General features: G+C 42.8%; 1 protein-coding gene across 3 annotated transcripts in view; it reads right to left on the reverse strand.

The window, feature by feature from the left end:
• The window catches only part of atf2 (activating transcription factor 2), a 146,961-nt gene extending 141,376 nt beyond the window's left edge, over positions 1-5,585 (reverse strand). For 2 of the 3 annotated variants that reach the window (XM_060827936.1, XM_060827933.1), the window contains exon 1: positions 5,535-5,585. The gene's annotated coding sequence lies outside the window, so the exon portion shown is untranslated. The remainder of the gene's footprint in view (positions 1-5,534) is intronic. The other variant, XM_060827934.1, reaches the window with a different exon arrangement.
• Between the last annotated feature and the right edge of the window lie 16,849 nt (positions 5,586-22,434).

Raw genomic sequence — 22,434 nt, forward strand, 5'->3', positions numbered from 1 at the left:
GTATAGGGTTCAAAAGAAGCAAAAGCTTCCCATATTTAGCAAGTGTATTTTACCATAAAATTGGCACAATAGCATTCAGTGCATCAAAGCAAAGATTCCAGCCAGGTGTTTCCTACTCTTCATCCTTGTAAAATATGTTTTCCACCATAATACCGCTCAATCCTAAATCATCAGTTATAGAGATGTATGGAAACAGACCCTCCGGTCCAAAGTGTCCATACCAACCTGATATCCTAACCGAATCTGATCCCATTTGCCAGCACTTGGCCCATATCCCTCTAAACCCTTCCTATTCATAAACCCTTCCAGGTGCCTTTTAAATGTTGCAATTGTACCAGATTCCATCACTTCCTCTGGCAGTGCATTCCATTCACGCACCACCCTGTATGAAAAAGTTGCCCCTTAGGTGCCTTTTATATCTTTCCAATCTCACCCTAAACCTATGGCCTCTGGTTTTGGACTCCTCCACCCCATAAATAGACTTTGTCTATTTATCCTATCCAAGCCCCTTATGATTTTATAAACCTCTATAACATCACCCCTCAGCCTCTGATGCTCCAGGGAAAACAGACCCATCCTATTCAGACTCTCCCAATAGCTCAAATCCTCCAACCCTGGCAACATCCTTCTAAATCTTGTCTAAACCCTTTCAAGTTTCATAAACAACTTTCCAAACGTAAAGAGACCAGAATTGCACGCAATATTCCAAAAGTGGCCTAACTAATGTCCTGTAAGCCGCAACATGACCTCCCACCTCCTATACTCAATGCTCTGACCAATAAAGGAAAGCATACCAAACACCTTCTTCACTATTCTATCTGCCTGCAACTCTACTTTGAAGGAACTATGAATCCACACTCCAAGCTTTCATTGTTCAGCAACACTCCCCAGGACCATGCCATTAAGTGCATAAGTTCGGCTCTAATTTGCTTTCCCAAAACGCAGCACCTCGCATTTATCCAAATGAAACTCCGTCTGCCACTCCTCAGCCCCACTGGCCAATCTGATCAAGATCCTGTTGTACTCCGAGGTAACCTCCTTCGCTGTCCATTACACCTCCAATTTTGGTGTCATCTGCAAACTTTACTAACTACATCTCCAATGTTCACATCCAAATCATTTATGTAAGTGATGAAAAGTAGTGGACTCAACTCTGATCCTTGTGGCCCTCCATTGGTCACACAGGCCTTCAGTCTGAAAAGCATCCCTCCACCACCACCCTCTGTCTTCTACCTTTAAGCCAGCTCTATATCAAATGGCGAGTTCTCCCTGTATACCATGAGATCTAACCTTGCTAACCAGTCTCCCATGAGGAACCTTGTCAAACGCCTTTCTGACGTCCATATAAATCACGTCCACCGCTCTGCCCTCATCAATCCTCTTTATTACTTCAAAAAACTCAATCAAGTTAGTGAGACATGATTTCCCACGCACAAAGCCATGTCGACTATCCTTAATCAGTCCTTGCCTTTCCAAATACATGTAAATCCTGTCCCTCAGGATTCCCTCCAACAAAACTTGCCCACCGACATCAGGCTCACTGATCTATAGTTCCCTGGCTTTTCCTTATCACCTTTCTTATATGGTGGTATGTTTATTAAGTTTTTTGTTAAAAATTCACCTTGAATCTTAGGCTCAAGACACATTATAGCAGAAAAAAAACCCAATAAATGTACTGTCTAAGCTGCGCAATCATGTACATGTATAGCTGCTCTGAAGGTCCACAAATGGTGCTTAGGATGCCAATGCCGCTTATGGGACTGACATTCAGTTCCAGAAGTTATTGCCATGCTCAGACCTCAGGAGGTCCACGCAGAAGCAAAAAAAAACTAGAAGCACTGCCTGTGACTGTACAGTGATTTATATAAAGACTAAGCTTACATAGTAAAAGGTTTACATCGATAATTTGATATTTTAGAACATTGAAACTAAATATCTTCACTTCATAGAGTGAAGGGATTCTGTCGTCTGACAGAATCAAAGAATCCTACACCATGAAAGCAGGCCAATCGGCCCATCAGGTCCACACCAAATTCAAACAGCATCCCACCCAGACCCCCCCCCCCTCCCCTACAAACCTGTATGTGCCATGGCCAATCCACCTGGCCTGCACATCCCTGGACACTCTGGGTAATTTAGCATGGCCAAACCACCTAAGATGCATATCTTCAGAGAGAGGAAACCCACACAAACATGGAGAGAATGTGCAAACTCCACTATCCTAACAAGGCAGCTACAAATGGTAGAAACCTGTAAAAGTACCAAAGATCAAAGAGAACTTGATGTGTATATTCCTGAAGTTAGCAGGGCAGGTACGTAAGGCAAATTAAATACTTGCCATTATTAGCGGAGGCACAATACATTACCAGGGAGATTATTTTCAAATTTTATAAAATGAGGATAAAGCTACAATTCAAGTACTGCATGAGGTTCTGATCAGCACATTATAGGAAGGGTGTGGTTTCACTTGAGAGGGTTTTGAGGATATTTAACAGGCTGCTGCAAGAGTTAGAGTATATAAAAGGAAAGATTGGACAGGTTGGAATTAATTTTCCTTACAGCAGTGATGGTTGAAAAGTGACCTGATAGAAGCTTACAAGATCACGGACAGGAAGGCACTTTATTCCATTAGTACAGAGGTCAATAACTAGGTGGCATAGATTTAAAGTATGAGGTTGAAAACGAAGATGAGAGTTGAGGAGAAATTTTCTTGGAACTTGCTGCCTGAAAGGATGGCTGAGTCAGAGGTTCTTCTAACAGTTAAGCTGTAATTCGATATTCACTTGCATTGACAGAACCTCTAGGGCTATGGACCAACAGCTGGAAAATGGGCTTAGTGTAGTCAGATCTTTGTTGACTGGCGCATACAAAATAGTCCAAACTGCCTCCTCCTGTGCAAGAACATCAGCTTCTAATAACACAAACCTCCTTGCCAACCATTATGATTACAGCCTGAATTGTGCAGCTCTTGTTATGCAATGGTAGTGTCCTTACCTCTTAGCCAGGTCTGATTCAAGTCCAACCTGCTCCAGAGTTGTATCATAACATGCCTGAAAATATCTACAAAGAGAAAGTGAGGACTGCAGATGTTGCAGACACGATGAAGGGCTTATGCCTGAAACATCAATTCTCCTGCTCCTTGGATGCTTTCTGACCTGCTGTGCTTTTCCAGCACTACAATCTTGACTAAAAATAAATTCATCGAGTAAAAAGTGAGGTCTGTAGATGCTGGAGATCAGAGCTGAAAATGTGTTGCTGGTTAAAGCACAACAGGTTAGGCAGCATCCAAGGAACAGGAAATTCGACGTTTCGGGCCAGAGCCCTTCATCAGGAATGAGGAGAGTGTGCCAGGCAGGCTGAGATAAAGGGTAGGGAGGAGGGACTTGGGGGAGGGGCAATGGAGATGTGATAGGTGGAAGGAGGTCAAGGTGAGGGTGATAGGCTGGAGTGGGGTGGGGGCGGAGAGGTCAGGAAGAAGATTGCAGGTTAGGAGGGCAGTGACCTGGGGGGTGCAGTGAGAGAGAGACTCACTGAAATCCTTGTAGAGGGAGGAGAGTTTCTTCAAGGAAGGCATCCTTGCAAGAGGATTCGCAGTAGGTTAAAATCTTCAAGTAAAAAGTGAGGTCTGCAGATGCTGGAGATCAGAACTGAAAATGTGTTGCTGGTTAAAGCACAGCAGGTTAAGCAGCATCCAGGGCACACTCTCCTCATTCCTGATGAAGGGCTCTGGCCCGAAACGTCGAATTTCCTGTTCCTTGGATGCTGCCTAACCTGCTGTGCTTTAACCAGCAACACATTTTCAGCTAAAAATAAATTCATGCTTATTGGGTGCATTTAGCAACAATGTAGTAATTTTTAAAGTCATGAAAGAAACTCCTTTCTGAATCATCAATCATTGCTCAGACAGTGGACAGCTTTTGATGAATTCTGGCACCATGAATTTATGCACTGATTTAGAAGCTCCATTAAACATACATTTATGGTTCTCAATTTTGCTCTCAATCACCATCTGTGCTGTGGTTGATTCATCATCTTTAGGCTCCTCTTGTCTTAAAGCAAGAAACCCCTAGGGCCTTGTTGTCTCTCTCATATGCTTCCACCTTCAGATCAATGACTTATACTGATCATTCACTCTATCCATGCTTCTCATGGTTCCATTCTACGTTCAATGTTGCATACAACTTATCAGTCCAACTGATAAATCATTCTGCTATGAAGCAGCACCATTGAAACAGGTTTTCATTTTTTTTAAAGCACACCATTTCCTTAATCTCTGGCAAGTATAATGCACTGTACTGCTACCATGTCTTTTCTTTGATTTTTCATCCATTGCCCTTCCCCATTTATGGACAATATTGGACTGCACAGTTCTTGTCAAATAGCAGTCCCACATCACTTCAAAATGTGAGAAACGTACATCTTATTGTTTCAAACACTTACCTTCTCCTTAATGACACAACCTACAAAATCTAATTACATCAGGGTTTGAAAACTGCTGTCAAATTTGGAGAGTTCCTTCTGCCATTTCCTTCATATTGCTGAAAAGAATAAGGCCTTTTCACTCTCAAGTATTTGTCTTTATTTTGTATTATGAAACCACTTTAGTGTTGCTTCAACCTTTCTTCCTGTTCCTAAGTATCAAATACATTGCTCTACAAAGTATTGTTCCTTCTGATGAATGGTTGTTTCCAAAACTGTAGAGCTCTTTGTTTCTTTCATTTTTTTTCTACAAGATTTTGGACATTAAGCTTTGTGTCGCTTAAAAGCTAACTTTGATTTACCTTGGTGGCGTCCATAGACGCTATGAACTTTTGCCCTGCACCCGTGCTTCTCAATAACAAATGTACTTATCTGTCGGATTTTAAAACTGTTTATTATTGAAGAAAACAGAAGCAGTATTTATACTTTCTACGGCTGGGAAATAGCCATTATTGACGCTCAATTAATTCCTTCAGAACTCGAAACCAATGATGAGATTAAACGCGATTCTTTTGCTTTGGGGTGCAGAATTTCACACGGTGCATCAGTAGTAACAAGATGCTGAAAATTTTGGTTGTATGAATTGTATTAACACCGACAATGTACGATCTGACTCTGTTACAATGCAGCACAAATACCAATGACAAGGATACTATCGGTCTGCTTTCTAAAGATCGAGACACTAGTCATATTTTCTATTGCTCAGACCATTCATCTCAGTCAGATGTGTCCACATCTAACACAGCACCAGAGAGACCCCACCCTCCGCTTAACACAAGCAGTTACTCGTGAATTTGTGCAACTCCAGAAGACAGCAGCAAGCCGCACTGTGAGGAAACCTCCTCCAGCTGGAAGGAAGCCTCAGGAATCGGAGCCCCAGCGGCCGGCCACCGTCGCCATGTTAACAGATAACGTTTGTGAACAGACCCACCCCGTGGCCGCTCACACACACCCCCATGACCAGTGCTCGCTGTGACAATAGGCGCCGCTCGTAATGTCATGAGAGGAAGCCTGGAGCCGCCTAAATATCCGATTATCGTTGTTTACAAACTTACCACAAGGGCTGATTCTTGCTGACGGCCAGGCGGGCGACACCTCGCGAGAGTTCAACACAGGAACCCTCGCCCCGACGTCAGCTGGTCACGTGACCCAAGGCTGGGCGGCGCTGTGAAGTTAAGGTTCAGTCCTTAGTACACAAGAGGCTGCTGCGGGTCACTCAGTGGTCAGTGGGGGTTACTTAATGGTAACATGACAGAAGAGAAACCACCATGCGGCAGTTCATCGTGGCTGGTGACACGAGGGAATCAATTTTGGTCAGTTAATGGTAGATGGTGTGGTACAAGGAACTGCTATGATAACAGTACGCAGCATCTCCTTGCCTCTCACTATCAACACTGCTTTAATGGTCACCCACACCTCCGCTAGTTTGACAGACAGTGTCCCTTATTTTCAATAGTCGGTAACCTGATTATAGGGCTCTGGATTATCAGCTAACAAATAGGATCCCACAGTTGCAGAATTTGATTTCACCAACCTGAAGCATTGAGGGTGAAGGGGAATCGCAGTACCTTAGGAACACCTAATTTGGAAATGTGGGTTTTGGACTGGGGTGTACGAAGTTAAAAGTCACACAGTTTGTAGTCCAGCAGGTTTATTTGGAAGCACTAGTTTTCCGTCTTATACTCCACAAACACCAGATGAAGGATCAGCATTGCAAAAGCTAGTGCTTCTAAATAAACCTGTTGGACTATAAACTGGTGTTGTGTGATTTTTAACTTAACACAATTTGTATTGTTCAGTCGTCCCAAATGGAAATTCTGACTTATCCAAGATGGAACAGTAGAAAAGTAGTCTGTTAACATGGAATTGAGAAATGAAGCTGTGTTCCACCAACAGACTTACGGATAACAGGTGAGAATGCAAATTATGAGGATGACACAAAGAAACTAGAACATTATAGTGCAGTGTAGGCCTTTCGGCCCTCGATATTGCACTGCCCTGTGAAACCAATCTGAAGCCCATCTAACCTACACTATTCCATTATCATCCATATGCCTACCCATTTAAATTCCTGTAAAGGTGGTGAGTCTACAACTGCTGCAGGCAGTGTGTTCCATGCCCCTACTACTCTCTGAGTAAAGGCTCTCGTTGTCCACTCGATCTAACTCACTGATTATCTTATGTCTCAATTAAGTCACCTCTCAACCTTCTCTCTAACAAAAACAACCTCAAGTCCCGCAACCTTACTTCATTAAGACTTTCTCTCCTTACCAGCCAACATCCTAGTAAATGTCCTCTGAACCATTTCCAAAGCTTCCACATCCTTACCATAATGCAGTGACTAGAATTGCATGCAATACTCCAAGGGCGGCCACACCAGAGTTTTGTACAGTTGCAGCATGACCTCATGGTTCTGAAACTCGATACCTCTACTAATAAAAGCTGACACATCATATGCATTATCAACCTGGGTGGCAACTTTGAGGGATCTGTGTATATGGACACGAAGATCTCTGTGCTCATCTAAACTACTAAGAATCTTACCGTTTACCCAGTACTCAGCATTCCTGTCACTCCTTCCAAAGTGAATCATGTTACATTTTTCTGCATCAAACTCCATTTGCAACCTCTCAGCCCAGCTCTGCAACTCATCTACGTCCCTCTGTAACCTACAACATCCTTCAGCACTATCCACAATTGTACCGACCTTAGTGTCATCCACAAATTAACTAACCCACCCTTCTATGCCCTTATCCAGGTCGTTTATAAAAATGACAAACACCTGTGGCCCGAAAACAGATTCTTGCGGTACACCATTAGTAACTGAACTCCAGGGTGAACATTTCCCGTTAATCACCACCACTCTGTCTTCTTTCAGCTAGCCAAATTCTGATCCAAACCACTAAATCACCCTCAATCCCATGCCTCCTTATTTCCCCTACAATGGGGAACCTTATTAAATGCCTTACTGAAGTCCATATACACCACAACAATGGCTTTACCCTCATCCACCTGCTTGTTCACCTCTCAAAGAATTTACAGAAAGATATAGACAGGCTAAGTGAGTGGGCAAAGACTTAGCAGATGGTATACAATGTGGGGCAAAGGTGAGATTATGCATTTTGGTAAGAAAAATAGAAGAGCTGAAATTCATTTAAATAGATACTTCAGAAATCAGCAGAATAAAGGAATTTGGGGGTTGCTGTGCCAATCAGAAGTTCAATCTTGATAGGTAATAGGAAATGTAAATGGACTGTTGGTCTTTATTTCAAAAAGATCAGCCCTAGTCAGACTATAAACAAAAATATAAATTGCTGAAAAAAGTCAACAGGTCAGGCTGATTTCTCTCCACAGATCCAGAGTTAATGTTTTGGGTCTAGTGATTGAACTTCAGAACACTAGTCAGACCATGCCTGGGATACTGAACATTTTAGGTGCCCTTACTTTGAGGCAGACCAGAGAAGGTTCATGAGGATGATTCCAGGTATGGAGAGATTTTTGTATGAGATATGGAGTTGGTTAGGCTTGAACTCATTGGAGGTTAGGATAATTAGCCAAGACCGCATTGAAACATGAAAGATGTTTTCGGGAACTTGACGGTGTAGATGCGGAGAGATTATTGCCCGTTGTGGGAGAACCTGTGACTAAAGGACATAATCTCAGAGGGGTCGTCCATTTAAAATGAGGATACTTTTCTCTCAAAAGGAAGTGAACGTGTGGAATTTGTTACTACAGAGGACTGAGCCTGGATTATTAAGAATATTCAAGATTGAGATAGACAGATATTTAATCAGTAAAGGAATCAAACATTATGGGGATAAGGCAGGAAAGTGGTGTTGAGGATTGTCAGGTTAGCCCTGATTTCATTGAACGGTGAAGCAGACTTAATGGGCCAAATAGCATTCTTCTGGTCTAACGTTTTAAGACTTTTACTGTACTATGCAAACTAAAAGCAATATTAACTAAACACTACTTCAGTACACAACCTAAACACTAAACAATGGAAACAATCCATCAATTAACTCAAAACAACCAAAATTTCGCCTGTGATTATACTTTAACCTATCCATTCTCAGATCAACCAGCATCTCATTGAATTGCAGAGCAGACTCATTGCGTTGAATGGCCTACTGCTCCTACGTCTTGTAAGACTGTAGGAAATTGGAACAGGAGCAGGTCATTCAACAACATCTTTCCTTACATAAGGGGACCAAACTGCTCATAATACTTCAAATGTGGTCTCACCACTACCTTATACAGTTGCAGTAAGACTTCCCTATTCTTCTATTTCAATTCCTTGAAATAAGGGCCAATGATCCATTAGCCTTTCTGATTACCTGTTGTACCTGTGTGCTAACTTTATGTTTCGTGCATAAATTCCTCCAAGTCCCTTTATGTTGCAGCTTTCAGCAGTTTCTGTCCAGTTAAATAATATTCTGTTCTTTTGTTCTCCCTTCCAAAATGAGTAACCTCCTAATTTTCCCACATTATATACCATTTGCCAACTCTTTGCACACTTCATTAACCTATCAGTGGGTTATCGTATAACCTGATTGTTTTTCTAGCATAAAAGAACAGTATCTAGGAAAGAAATAGCAATTGAGAACTTCAAAAGTGGTAGTGCAGGGCAGGAAAAGGATCAAATTTAGGCAGCAGCATGCCACAAACAGAGCCACATGTCCTACAAACAATGGATCAGATGAATGCTCAGCAGTTCTGAAGCAAAATTGTAAATAATGTTTGACAGTTGAATAAATAATGGAGGAAACTCCAAAAATATCCCCATCCTCCATGAATGGAAAGCCTTGCAAGCTGATTTAAAAAAAGCAAGGGTTGAAGCATTTGCAGCTAAGTCCTGTCAGAAATGCCAAGTAGTTCATTCATCTGAGACACGTCTGAGTCCTCAACATCAGAAACAGTATATACCTCTTAGGGTGAAAGGAAGGAAGCATATGTCAGATCTAGAGAGGAGAGATCAAATCAATCCTTAGAAGAGTGTAAAGGTAGTAGAAGTATATTTAAGAGGGCAATCAGGAGAGCAAAAAGGGACATGAGATAGCTTGGCAAATAGGGTTAAGGAGAATCCAAAGGGATTTTTAAAAATACATTAAGGACAAAAGGGTAACTTCGGAGGAGAATAGAGCCTCTCAAAGTTCAGCAAGGCAGCCCATCTGAGGAACAGCAGGAGATGGGGGAGATACTAAACAATATTGCATCAGTGTTTACTGTGGAGAAGGGCATGGAAAATATAGAATGCAGGGAAATAGATGGTGACAGCTGGAAAAATGTCAATATTACAGAGGAGGAGATGCTGGATGTCTTGAAATGCAAACAAGTGGATAAATCCTGAGAACCCGATCAGGGCGGCACTGCTGCCTCACAGTGCCAGTGATCCGGGTTCAATTCCTGCCTCAGGCAACTGACTGTGTGGAGTTTTGCACATTCTCCCTATGCCTGCATGGGTTTCCTCCCACAGTCCAAAAATGTGCAGGTTAGGTGAATTGGCCATGCAAAGTTGCCCGTAGCGGTAGATGTAGGGAAATGGGCCTGGGTGGATTGCTCTTTGGAGGGTCAGTGTGGACTTGTTGGGCCGAAGGGCCTGTTTCCACACTGTAAGTAATCTAATCTAATCTAAAAGGTGTACACTAGAACTGTGTGGGAAGCTAGGGAAGTGATGGTTGGACCCCTTCCTGAGATATTTGTATCATTGATAGGCACATTATATACCATTTGCCAACTCTTTGCATACTTCATATGGAGATGCTGGAAAACTTGAGGTTGGCTAACGTGCTGCCAGTATTTAAGAAAGGTGGTCAGCAAAAGCCAGGGAACTATAGTTTGGTGAGCCTGACATTGGTGGTGGGCAAGCCGTTGGAGGGAATCCTGAAGGACAGGATTTACATGTATTTGGAAAAGCAAGGACTGATTAGGGATACTCAGCATGGCTTTGTGCATGGGAAATCATGTCTCACAAACTTAGAGTCATAGAGATGTACAGCACAGAAACAGAACCGTCAGTCCAGCTTGTCCACTTCGACCAAATATCCTAACCTAATCTAGTCCCATTTGCCAGCATTTAGCTCATATCCCTCTAAGGTCTTCTATTCATATACCCATCCAAATGCCTTTTAGATGCCTTAATTATATGAGCCTCCACCACTTCTTCTGGCAGCTCATTCCATACATGCACCACATTCTGTGTGAAAAGGTTCCCCCTTAGGTCCCTTTTATATCTTTCCTCTCTCATCCTAAACCTATGCCCTCTAGTTCTGAACTCCCCAACCTAGGGAAAAGACCCTGTCTATTTATCGTATCCATGCTCCTCATCATTTATAAACCTCTGTTACAACGCAGGGTAAACCCCTTTGCTAATTTAAACCCAGTACACAGAGAAGCTCACCTCACATTGTAATCTGTTAAATTTCGAGAGGCAAAGAACTATCTCAGATTTCACTACTTAACGTAAACATTAACAATTCTATTCTTTAAGTCCATTTGAGAACACCAAACCATAACTATTTACAACTCTTTCCTCTTAAACCTATCCTTTACCTCCCACTCTGTAGTACTGGTCCGATAAAACACCCTAATTAAGATTTACAAAAAAAAAACATTTTAAAACCAGTCAGCTTTGTTGATTCTCCTTTGTAGATTTTCTTCTGTAGATTTTTCTCTAGGTCGGCTTCGGTGTTCTGCTGCACAAATTTCTTATGGAAGGGTACCTTTCAGACAGCTCTTTGGATATCAGTTTATACCTGTTAGTTTTCTTGGCAGTTCTCCCCCTAACTGTTTAAAACGTCCTGTTTTATACCTTAAAACATTGGATTATTTCATTGGTTTGATATCATCAAAACACTAAATTCACATTTATTGGAATTTGGTATCTGGGGCATAATTTAAACTGATTGGTCGAATTTGAAATTTTTTTCCCCATGGGAATACAATTCCAGCTATTTGTTTCAACCAAGAGTTACATTTTTACCTTGTTCAGCACTCTCTGTGCTTTTGGTCAGTCCTTGCTAGCTTTCTCTCTCTCTTAAAAGTATAGTACACACCAACACCTTCATAACAGCTGTATAAGGTCACCCCTCAGCCTCCGATGCTCCAGCCTGTTCAGCCTCTCCCTATAGCTCAAATCCTCCAAACCTGTCAACATCCTTTTAAATCTTTTCTGAACCCTTTCAAGTTTCACAACGCACTTCCGATAGGAAGGATACCAGAATTGCATGTAATATTCCAAAAGTGGCCTAACCAATGTCTTGAACAACCGCAACATGATCTCCCAACTCTGATACTCAGTACTCTGACCAATCAGGAAAGCATACCAAATGCCTTCTTCACTATCCTCTCTACCTGCCACTCTACTTTCAAGGAACCATGAAACTGCACTCCAAGGTTTCATTGTTCAGCAACACGCCCCACGACCTTACCATTAAGTGTATAAGTCTGTCCTGATTTGTTTTCCAAAATGCAGCACCTCACATTTATCTAAATTAAATTCCATCTGCCACTCCTCAGCCCTTCGGTCCATCTGATAAAGATCCCGTTGTACTCTGAGGTAACCTTCTTTGCTGTCCACTACTCCTCAAATGTTGGTGTCATCAGCAAACTTACTAACAATACCTCCGAGGTTCACATCCAAATCATTTATATAAATAACAAAAAATAGTGAACCCAGCACCGATCCTTGTGGCACTCCACCGGTCACAGGCCTCCAGTCTGAAAAGCAACCCTCTACCACCACCCACTGTCATCTACCTTTGAGCCAGTTCTGTATCCAAATGGCTAGTTCTCCCTGCATTCCATGAGTTTTAACCTTGCTAACCAGTGTCCCATGAGGAACCTTGTTGAATACCTTAGTGAAGTCCATATAGATCACATCCAATGCTTTGCCCTCATCAATCCTCTTTGTTACTTCTTCAAAAAACTCAATCAAGTTGGTGAGACACAATTTCCCACACATAAAGGCATGCTACCCCTAATCAGTCCTTCCCTTTCCAAATACATGGAAATCCTATTCTTCAGGATTCCCTCCAACAACTTCCCACCACTGATTTCAGGCTCACTGGTCTACAGTTGCCTGGATAGATTGAGTTTTTTGAGGTCATGGTGCGCCTGTACAGGATGTTGGTTAGGCCACTTTTGGAATATTACGTTCAATTTTGGTCTCCTTCTTATTGGATGGATGTTATGAAACTTGAAAGGGTTGAGAAAAGTTTTACAAGGATGTTGTCAGGGCTGGAGCATTTTTCATAGAGAGGGTGGTATGTGTATGGAATGCGCTGCCAGAGGAAGTGGTGGAGGCTGGTACAATTGCAATTTTTAAGACATCTGAATGAGTATGTAAATACGAAAGGTTTAGAGGCATATGGGCCAAATCCTGACAAATAGGACTAGATTAGATTAGGATATCTGGTTGGCAAGGGCGAGTTGGACCAAAGGGTCTGTTTCCATGCTGTATATCTCTATGCCTCTAAGACTCTATGTCAACTTTCAGCAAATTCAATTCACTGCACAGGAAATTCAAGAAAGCATTTTCTGCTATTGTACCGTTATTACTTTTCATCCTGTCTCCCAAGTTGAGACAAACCAGAATGTGTTTTGATCCAGGTTTCTTCTGTTTCTGCACTCATATCTCAGCCTTGGCAATTTGTAGATTTTTGTTCGGAGATATTCAGTGGCTGGCTGGAGATGTGGGGTTCATGTCAGTAGTAGCATATTCAGGATGGGTCACATGAGTGTCTCATGCATGTATCAAGGACCGACTCTCAAAGACTGAGCTTTGTAGCACTCTGTAAGGTACAATTCCAAAGGTTAACAACCAGAGGTGCACAAACAAAAGAAAAATTATCCTTGTCTTGGTCCCTTATTGGCATGCCCTTTATTTTTAAGTTTGTGATCCCTAGTTTTAGATTTCCCAGTCAGGAGAATCTTCTTGCCTACATTAACACTGTTTATCTATTCCTTTAAGTATTTTGTAGGTTTCAATGAGATAACCTCTTTTTCTTGAAGATTCAAGAATACAGACCCAGTTACCCAATATGTCTTCATTAGACACTCTCTCCATGGCAATAACATCTTTTCTTAAATAAAGGGACTAAAATAACTACAAGTGTGACCCAACCAAGTTTTATATAATTTAAATAAGGTTTTACTAGTTCTGTACTCAAATCTTCTTGCAGTAAAGGCAAATACACTATTAGTGTTTCTAATTGCTTGATGCACCAGCATTTTAGCTTTCTATGACTTATTCACAAGGACAGTCAAGAGCGTGGTGCTGGAAAAGCACAACAGGTCAGGCAGCATCTGAGGAACAGGAAAATCGACATTTCGGACAAAAGCCCTTCATCCTGCACCTTGCTGCTGAGAACACAGATTTAGCGGAGGCATACTGAGCCATACTGAGGTCCACTAACCACCACACCATCCCCATGGATTGCACAGTTGAAGACCCAGTGTAAAGTGCAATCCATTCTTTCTTTCGAGTTGGATGGTACTAATGTAAAGTACTTTGGAATGTTTTTCCTAAATTAAAGGCTCCAATAAATGCAGATGATTGTTGTGCTGCTGGTGTTATGACCAGCACAACACATAGGTCCTTTAGTGCCTTTGTCTATTTGCGGTTTTTGCAGAAGCTTCAGATAGACAGCATCTGCAGTTCTCACGTTCACCCATTCATATGGACACCCAGGTCCCTTTGTACATCTGTATTCTCTAACCTCCTACTGTGTAAGAAATATGCTGCACATATTCTTCCTAATACATTAGCATTGCATTGACATGTTCTTGCCCGCTCACTAAACCTGTCCAAGTCCTCTTGGAGCTGCTTTGCATCTTTCTCACAGCACACATTCCCACAGTTTTGTTCCCACACCCAAATCATTGATATATATTGTAGTCAGTTGGGGTCTTAAGAACTAATCCCTGCAGTAGAAAACTGGTCACAGTCCATCAATGTGAAAATGACTCATTTATTCCTATTATTTTCTGCCTGTTAACCAATTTTTATTCCATGCCAGTATGCTACCTCTTATCTAATGTGCATCAATTTTGCTCATCAATCTTCTGTGGGCACTTTATCAAAGCCTTCTTAAAGTTCAAGTATACTACTTTCAGTGACACTCCTTTACCAATTCTGTTAGTAACATCCTCTAAAACTTCCAAAACCTATTTGGAACAGGTTCATCAAACACAATTTCCCTTTTCCCAAATCATGCAGACTATGCTCAATTAAATCGTTATTATCTGAGGGTCCATTGATCACATCCTTTATAATAGATTCTAGTTTTCCTCACTGGTGATGTACGGTCAATTGGTTTATACTTCTCAAATTTCTCTCCTTTGTTTCTTAAATAATGGAATGACATTTGCTACCATCCAATTTGCAGGAACATACCAGAATCTATAGAATTTTGAAAGCTGATCACCAATGTATCTACTATCTCCAAAGCCAACTCTTTCAAAATTCTGGAAGGGAGAATACAGGTCCAAGGGACTGACCAATCTTAATGACTCATCAATTCCTCTAACACAATTTTCTTACGAATACTGTTTCCTGAATTCCTTTTTCTTTCAGTGCCTTGGATCACGTTCATATCCTAGGTTAAAATATCCTTAGCTAATGCTTCAGTGACTGCTTCTCCCTCGTAAGAGACACAGGTGACACTGATACAGTGCTCATCTACAATAAAATGTCAACTACAGTTAGGTTTGAGCTAATAAAATAGCAAGAAACATTCACTCATGTGCTAGGCAATTACTGTCTTCAACAAGGAAGAATTTAGCCTTCACCTAGCATTACAAACACTGAATCTCAGACCAACAGTAGCGTGGGAATTACTAGTAAACAGGAATTTATCTGAAGCAGCCACATAAATATTATGGCTACAAGAGTACATGAAAGAACCACATGATACACTGCAGAAATGTATCAAAGATCAATAGAGAGCAGTTTCCAAACCTGTGCCTTCTTCCATCTAGGACAAGGACAGCAGATACATGAAAACACCACCATCTACAAGTTAACCTGTCAATCACTCACCATCCTGACTTGGAAATATATTACAGTTTCTTCATTGTCCCCGGGTCAAAATCCTGGAATTTCTTCTATAATGGCATTGTGGGTCAACCAACAGCATGTGGATTGCAGCAGTTCAAAACACAGCTCACCATCACCTTCTCAAGACGGTCTAAGGTTCGACAATAAATGTTGGCCAGCCAGCAACACCTAAGTCACACAAATGAATTTTAAAAATGGAAGAACCAGTGCAAAAGTGCATTGAGCTAATGGATAGGAATGTAATCCAAAAGAACTGTCTAAATGCACAGAAAGTCATACAGCATGGGAACAGCATGGGAACTTGTCCTTGCCGATCAGGTTTCCTAAACTGAACTAGTCACATTTGTCTATGTTTGACCCATTCCCACTAAACCTTTCCTTCCATGTTCCTGGCCAAATGTCTTTAAATGTTGTAAATGTACCTGCCTCTCCCACTTTTTCTAGCAGCTTGTTCTATAATCACACCATCTTCTGTGTGAAAAAGTGGTCTCTTGGGTCTCTCTTAAATATTTCCCCTCTCACCTTAAACCTTTGCCCTCTAGTTTTGGACTCACCTACCTTGGGAAAGAGATGACCATTCGCCTTATCTATACTGTGCACCTCATGGTCTATAAACCTCAAGGAGGTCATCCTTCAGCCTCCAGCCTATCCATCCTCTCCTTAAAACACAAACCTTCCACTTTTGGTATTGTCCTTGTAAATCTTCTTTGCACCCTGTCTAGTTTAATAACATCCTTCCTATAGTAGGGTGACCAGAATTGTAAGCAGTGCTCCAAATTTGGCCTTACCAATGTCTTGTACAGTTGTGACATGACATCCCAACTCCTACACTCAATGCTCTGACCAATGAAGACAAGCATGGCCAAACATTTTTATAGGTCATAGAATCTCTACAGTGTGGAAACAGGCACTTCGCTCCAAAAAGCCCACAATAACCCTCCGAAGAGTAACCCACCCAGACCCATTCCCTTGCCTTATTATCCTATATTTACCCCTGACTAATGCACCTAACCTACGCATCCCTGAACACTATGGGCAATTTTGCATGGTCAATTTACCTAACCTGCACACCTTTGGACTGTGGGAGAAATATGGAGCACCCAGAGGAAACCCATGCAGATACAGGGAAGAATGTGCAAACTCCACACAGACAGTCACTCGAATCTGGAATCAAACCCAGGTCCCTGGCACTGTGAGGCAGCAGTGTTAAACCACTGAGCCACTGTGCTGCCTTTCACCACCCACACTCTTCACCACCTAGTCTACCTGTGATGCCACTTTCAAAGAACAATGTACCTGCACCCCTAGATGTCTCTGTTCGACAACACTCCTTAGGGCCCTATGCAAGTCTTTCCCTGGTTTGCAACACCTTGTATTTAGTTGAATTAAACTCCATCTGCCATTCCTCAGTCCATTGGCCCAGTTGATCAAGATCTACTATACTATAACCTTCTTCACTTTCCACCGTACCACCAGTTTTAGTGTCATCTGCAAACTTAGTAACTATACCTTAGTTTTCTTATCCAAATCATTTACATAAATGACAAACAACTGTGAATTCAGCACCAATCCTTGCAGGACACCTAATGATCACAGGCCTCCAATCTGACCAACAACCCTCCATTACCACCCTCTTGTCTCTGACTATCAGGCCTATTTTGTATCCAATTAGTTAGCTCTCTATGGATCCCAACCTTACTAACCAGTCTACCATGTGGAACTTGTCGAAGGCCTTGCAAAGTTCACACAGACAACATCTACACTCTGCCTTCCTCTATCTTCTTGGTCACCTCTTCAAAAAATTTAGCCAAATTTGACAGACATGATTTCCCACATAAAACTATACTGACTATCCTAATCAGTCCTTGCCTTTCCAAATGCATGTAGATACTGTCTCAGAATCACTTCCAAGAACTTAGCCCATACTGATGTTAGACTGACTGTGTATACAGAGGAACCTCAATTATCCGTATGACACGGGTGAGGAGTAGTTTGTTGGATAATCAAATGTTCAGATAATTGAATGCCGGATAACATAGTTTAACCAAGTATCGGGACCCTGTGACCTTGCCGGATAATCTGAAATTCAGATAATCAAATGCTGGATAATCGAGGTTCCTCTGTAGTTCCCTCGCTTTTCCTTGCAGCCTTTCTTCAGTAATGGCACAACATGAACTACATTCCAGTCTTCTGATACCTCACCCATAATCGTCAATAATACAATTATCTCTGTTAGGAGCCCCACAATTTCTTCCCCAGCTTCCCACAGTGTTCTGGGATATATTTGATCAGGTCCTGGATATTTATATAGCTTTATACATTTTAAGACCTCCAGCATCTCCTCCTCTTGAATATGGACTTCTTTTCAAGACATCGTTATTTATTTCACCGAGTTCTCAAGCTGCTATGTCTTTCTCCATGGTAAATACTGACAAGAAATATTCATTTCTGATCGCATCTATTTCCTGTGGTTCCACATACAGACGACTGCATTGATCTTTAAGGGGTCCTATTCTCTCCCAAGTTACTCTTTTGCCCTTGTACATTTAGAATCTCTTTGGATTCCCCTTTACGCTATCTGCCAAAGCTATCTCATGTCCCCTTTTTACCTTTCTGATTTCCCTATGAAGTGGACTCCTACTCTCCCTATAATCAAGGATTTCACTTGATCCCAGCTATATACACATCACACATGCCTTCTTTTCTTGACCACAACCTCAATATCTCTAGTCATTCAGTATTCCATATTACTACCAGCCTTGCCCTTCACACGAACAGGAACATGCCGGCCCTGAACACTCATTATCTCATTTTGAATACTTCCCACTTAGCAAACATCCCTTTAACTGCAAACAGCCTCCCCCAATCAACTTATGAAAGTCCTTCTCTAATACCATTAAAATTGGCCTTGTCCCAAATTAGAACTTTAACATGGGGACCAGACCTATCATTTTCCATAACCAGTAGAATTATGATCACTGGTGCCAAAGTACTCCCCCACTAACATTTCAGTCAATTGCCTTACCTTTCTTTTCCTCCCAAGAGCTCATGTTTTACCCCTTATCCAACAGGGAGAAAGTGAGGATTGCAGATGCTGGAGATCAGAGTCAAGAGGGTGGTGCTGGAAAAGCACAGATGATCAGGCAGCATCCAAGGAGCAGAAGAATCGATGTTTTGTGCATAAGCCCTTCATCAAGAATGAAGCTTGTGGGCCAAGGGGACTGAGAGATAAATAGGACGGGGTGAGGGTGTGGCCAGGGTGAAGATAGCTGAGACTGCAATAGGTAGATGAAAGTGGGAGTGAAAGTGATAGGTCAGACAGGAGGGTGGAGCGGATAGGTGGAAAGGAAGGTGGACAGGTAGGATAGGTCAAGAGGGGAGTGCCAAATTGGAAGATTGGATGTGGGATAAGGTGGGAGGTGGGAATGAGGAAACTGGCAAAATTCACATTGATCCCATGTGGTTGGAGGGTCCCAAGGCACATGATGAGGTGTTCTTCTGCCAGGCATCAGGTGGTAAGGATTTGGTGATGGAGGAGACCCAGGACCAGCATTTCCTTGGCAGAGTGGGAGGGGGAGTTGAAATGTTTGGTCATGAGCCGATGGGGTTTGTTGGTGTGGATATCTTGGAGATGATGTCTTAAGCGCTCTGCAAGTAGGCGTCCTGTCTCCCCAATGTAGAGGAGACCACATCAGGCGCAACGGATACAGAAAATGACATGTGTGGAAGTGCAGATATATCTCTGACTGATGTGGAAGGCTCCTTTGGGGCTTTTGATAGAGGTAAAAGGGAGGGGAGGTGAGGCCGCAGGTTTGCAATTCTTGTGGTGGCAGGCGAACGTGCCGGGAGGGGAGGGTGGGTTGGTGGGGGATGTGGACCTGGCAACAGAGTCACAGAGGAAATGGTCTTTATAGAACGTGGATAGTGGTGGAGAGGGAAATATGTCTTTGGTGGTGGGGTCTGGCTGTAGGTGGCAGAAATGGTGGAGGACGATGCGTTATATCCAGAGGTTAGCGGGGCAGAAGGTGAGGACCGGGAAGTTCTGTCCTTGTTCCGGTTGGAGGGGTGGGGTTTGAGGGCAGAGGTGCAGGAAGTGGATGAGATGCGCTGGAGGGCATCTTCAACCATGTGGGAGTGGAAATTGCAGTCTTTGAAGGAGGCTATCTGCTATGTTCTGTGGTGAAATTGGTTCTCTTGGGCGCAAATGCTGTGGAGGTGGAGGATTTGGGTATAAGGGATAGCATTTTTACAGGAGTCAGGGTGGAAGGATGTGTAGTTCAGGTAACTGTGGGCATTGTTGTTTTGTAGTAAATGTCAGTGTTGAGTTGGTTACCGTTAATGAAGATGGAGAGATCCAGGAAGGGGAGGGAGGTGTTCAAGATGGTCACTTATAGTGAACGTATGGTTGGGGTGGAATGTGTTAGTGAAGTTGATGAACTGTTCGACCTCCTCATGGGAGCATGAGGTGGTGCTGCTACAGTAATCGATGTAGCAGAGGAAAAGGTCGGGAATGGTGCTGATGTAACTGCGGAAGATGAACTGTTCCAGGTACCCAAAGAGACAGACATAGCTGGGGTCCACGCGGGTGCCCATAGCTACCCCTTTGGTCTGAAGCACATGGGATGATTCGAAGAAGAAATTGTTGAGGGTGAATACCAGTTCAGCCAAATGAATGAGACTGTCAGTGGATGGGTACTGGTGGGACGACAGGAAAGGAAGAAACAGAGTGCTTTGAGGCCTTTGTCATGGCAGATAGACGTGTTTAGGGACTGGATGTCCGTAGTGAAGATGAGGTGTTGGGAGCTGAGGATACAGAAATCATAGAATGGGTGTAGGGCATGTGTGGTGTTCCAAATATAGTTGGGGAGTTCCTGGACCGGGGGATAGGATGGTGTCAAGATATGTGGAGATGGGTTTGGTGGGGCAGAAGTAGTCTGTGACGATAGGTTGGCCAGGGTAGTCAGATTCGTGAAATTTGGGTAGGAGGTGGAACTGGGCAGTGTGGGCTTCCCAGACTGAGGTTGGAGGCTGTGGATGGGAGATCCCTTCGAGGTGATGAGATTGTGTATGGTCTGGAAGGTGAGGTCATGGTCAAGGGGGCAGTAGGAGGTGTCCGCGAGTTGGTGCTTGGATTCAGTGCCAACAGACCCCACCACCAGGATATATTTACCTCCCCATCTCTATCTGCATTCTGTAAAGACCACTTCCTCCTTGATTCTCATCAGGTCCACGCCCCTCACCAACCCACCCTCCCCTGCCACCACAAGAAATCCAAAACCTGCGGCCACGCCTCCCCCTTACCTCCATCAAAGGCTCCAAAGGAGCCTTTCATATCCGTCTGAGATTTACCTTCACTTCTGCACATCATTTACTTTATCGGTTGTTCCTGACAGTCTCCTCTACACTGGGGAGATAGGACGCCTATTTGCCAAATGCTTTGGAGAACACGCGCAGGAAATAACCCCAAAGCCCCGTGGCCAAACACTTTAACTCCTCCTCCCTTGGCCTCCTCCATCGCCAAGGACCTGCATGTCCTTGGGGGAGCGGGAGGGGGAGTTAAAGTGTTCGGCCACCAGACACCTGGAGGAAGAAGAATGCCTCATCTTCCATCTTGGGACTCTCTAACCACATGGAATCAATGCGGATTTCACCAGGTTCCACATTTATCCTCTCCCCACCTTATCCCAGATCCAACCTTCTAACTCAGCACTGCCCTCAACCTACCCATCTTCCTTCCACCTATCCGCTCCACTCTCTTCGCCGACCTATCACCTTCACCTACCTATTGCATTCTCAGCTACCTTACCCCACCCCACCCCATAGCCCTTCCATTTATCTCCCAGAACCCTTGGCTCACAAGCCTCATTCCTGATGAAGAGCTAATGCTCGAAATGTCGATTCTCCTCCTCCTCGGATGCTGCTTGACTGGTTGTGCTTTTCCAGCACCACACTCTTGACCCTTATCTAATAGGGCCATCTACGTATTGATAGAGAAAATTTTCCTGAACGCACAATAAATTCCTCCCTATCCCAAGCCCTTAACACTGTGGTAGTCACACTCTACGTTTGAAAAGTTCAAATCCTATTACAACCCGATTATTCTTACAGCTCTGATCTCCCTACATGTTTGCTTCTCAATTTCCTGCTGCCTACTGGAGCTACAGTACAATCCCATCAAAGCAAACACGCTCTTCTTATATCTCAGTTCCATCTATATAGCTTCCTTGGACAATCCCTCAGGAATACCCTCTCTAAAGTACTGCTGTTTTCCCAAGTCAAAGATATCACTCATTCTCCTCTCTTGCCAGGGCATCTATCATTCCTATAGCTTCTGTACCCTGAAACACAGAACTGCCAGATTTGTCCCTCCCTCAGCCATGTTTTTGTAATTGCTGTGATATTCCATTCACATGTTCACATCCAAGCCAAGTTCATCTGGCTTACCCACCAGGCCTCTTACATTGAAATTAACACATTTTCATTCTTCAGTCTTCCCTCATTCCCTGCTGTGCCCTTGTTTGCCTCATCTATTTAACTTGCTCTAACTTCTGTATCATTTATCTCACTGTTTAGGGTCTCATCCCTGCCAGACTAGTTTAAACCCTCCCAAATAACTCCAGCAAGTCTCCCCACCAGGATATTGATCCCTCTCCAGTTATTATAAACCCTACCCTCCAGCACATCATAAAACATTTCTTCTATGACTTAAAAAAAGTCAGTAATGGTTGGAATGATTTACCTTTTTGGATCATCTTAATTATTTAGTTATTATATTGATAATCCTCAATTTACTCTAGATAATCAGTCTATTGTTTTACACAACAAGTTGATAAAAAAGGTCAAATCAACCATTATATTTAGTCTTAAATTGCAAGGATGCTTAAAATAATCACACA

The sequence above is a fragment of the Hemiscyllium ocellatum genome, chromosome 7 (assembly GCF_020745735.1).
Source record: "Hemiscyllium ocellatum isolate sHemOce1 chromosome 7, sHemOce1.pat.X.cur, whole genome shotgun sequence".
Lineage (NCBI taxonomy): Eukaryota > Metazoa > Chordata > Chondrichthyes > Orectolobiformes > Hemiscylliidae > Hemiscyllium > Hemiscyllium ocellatum.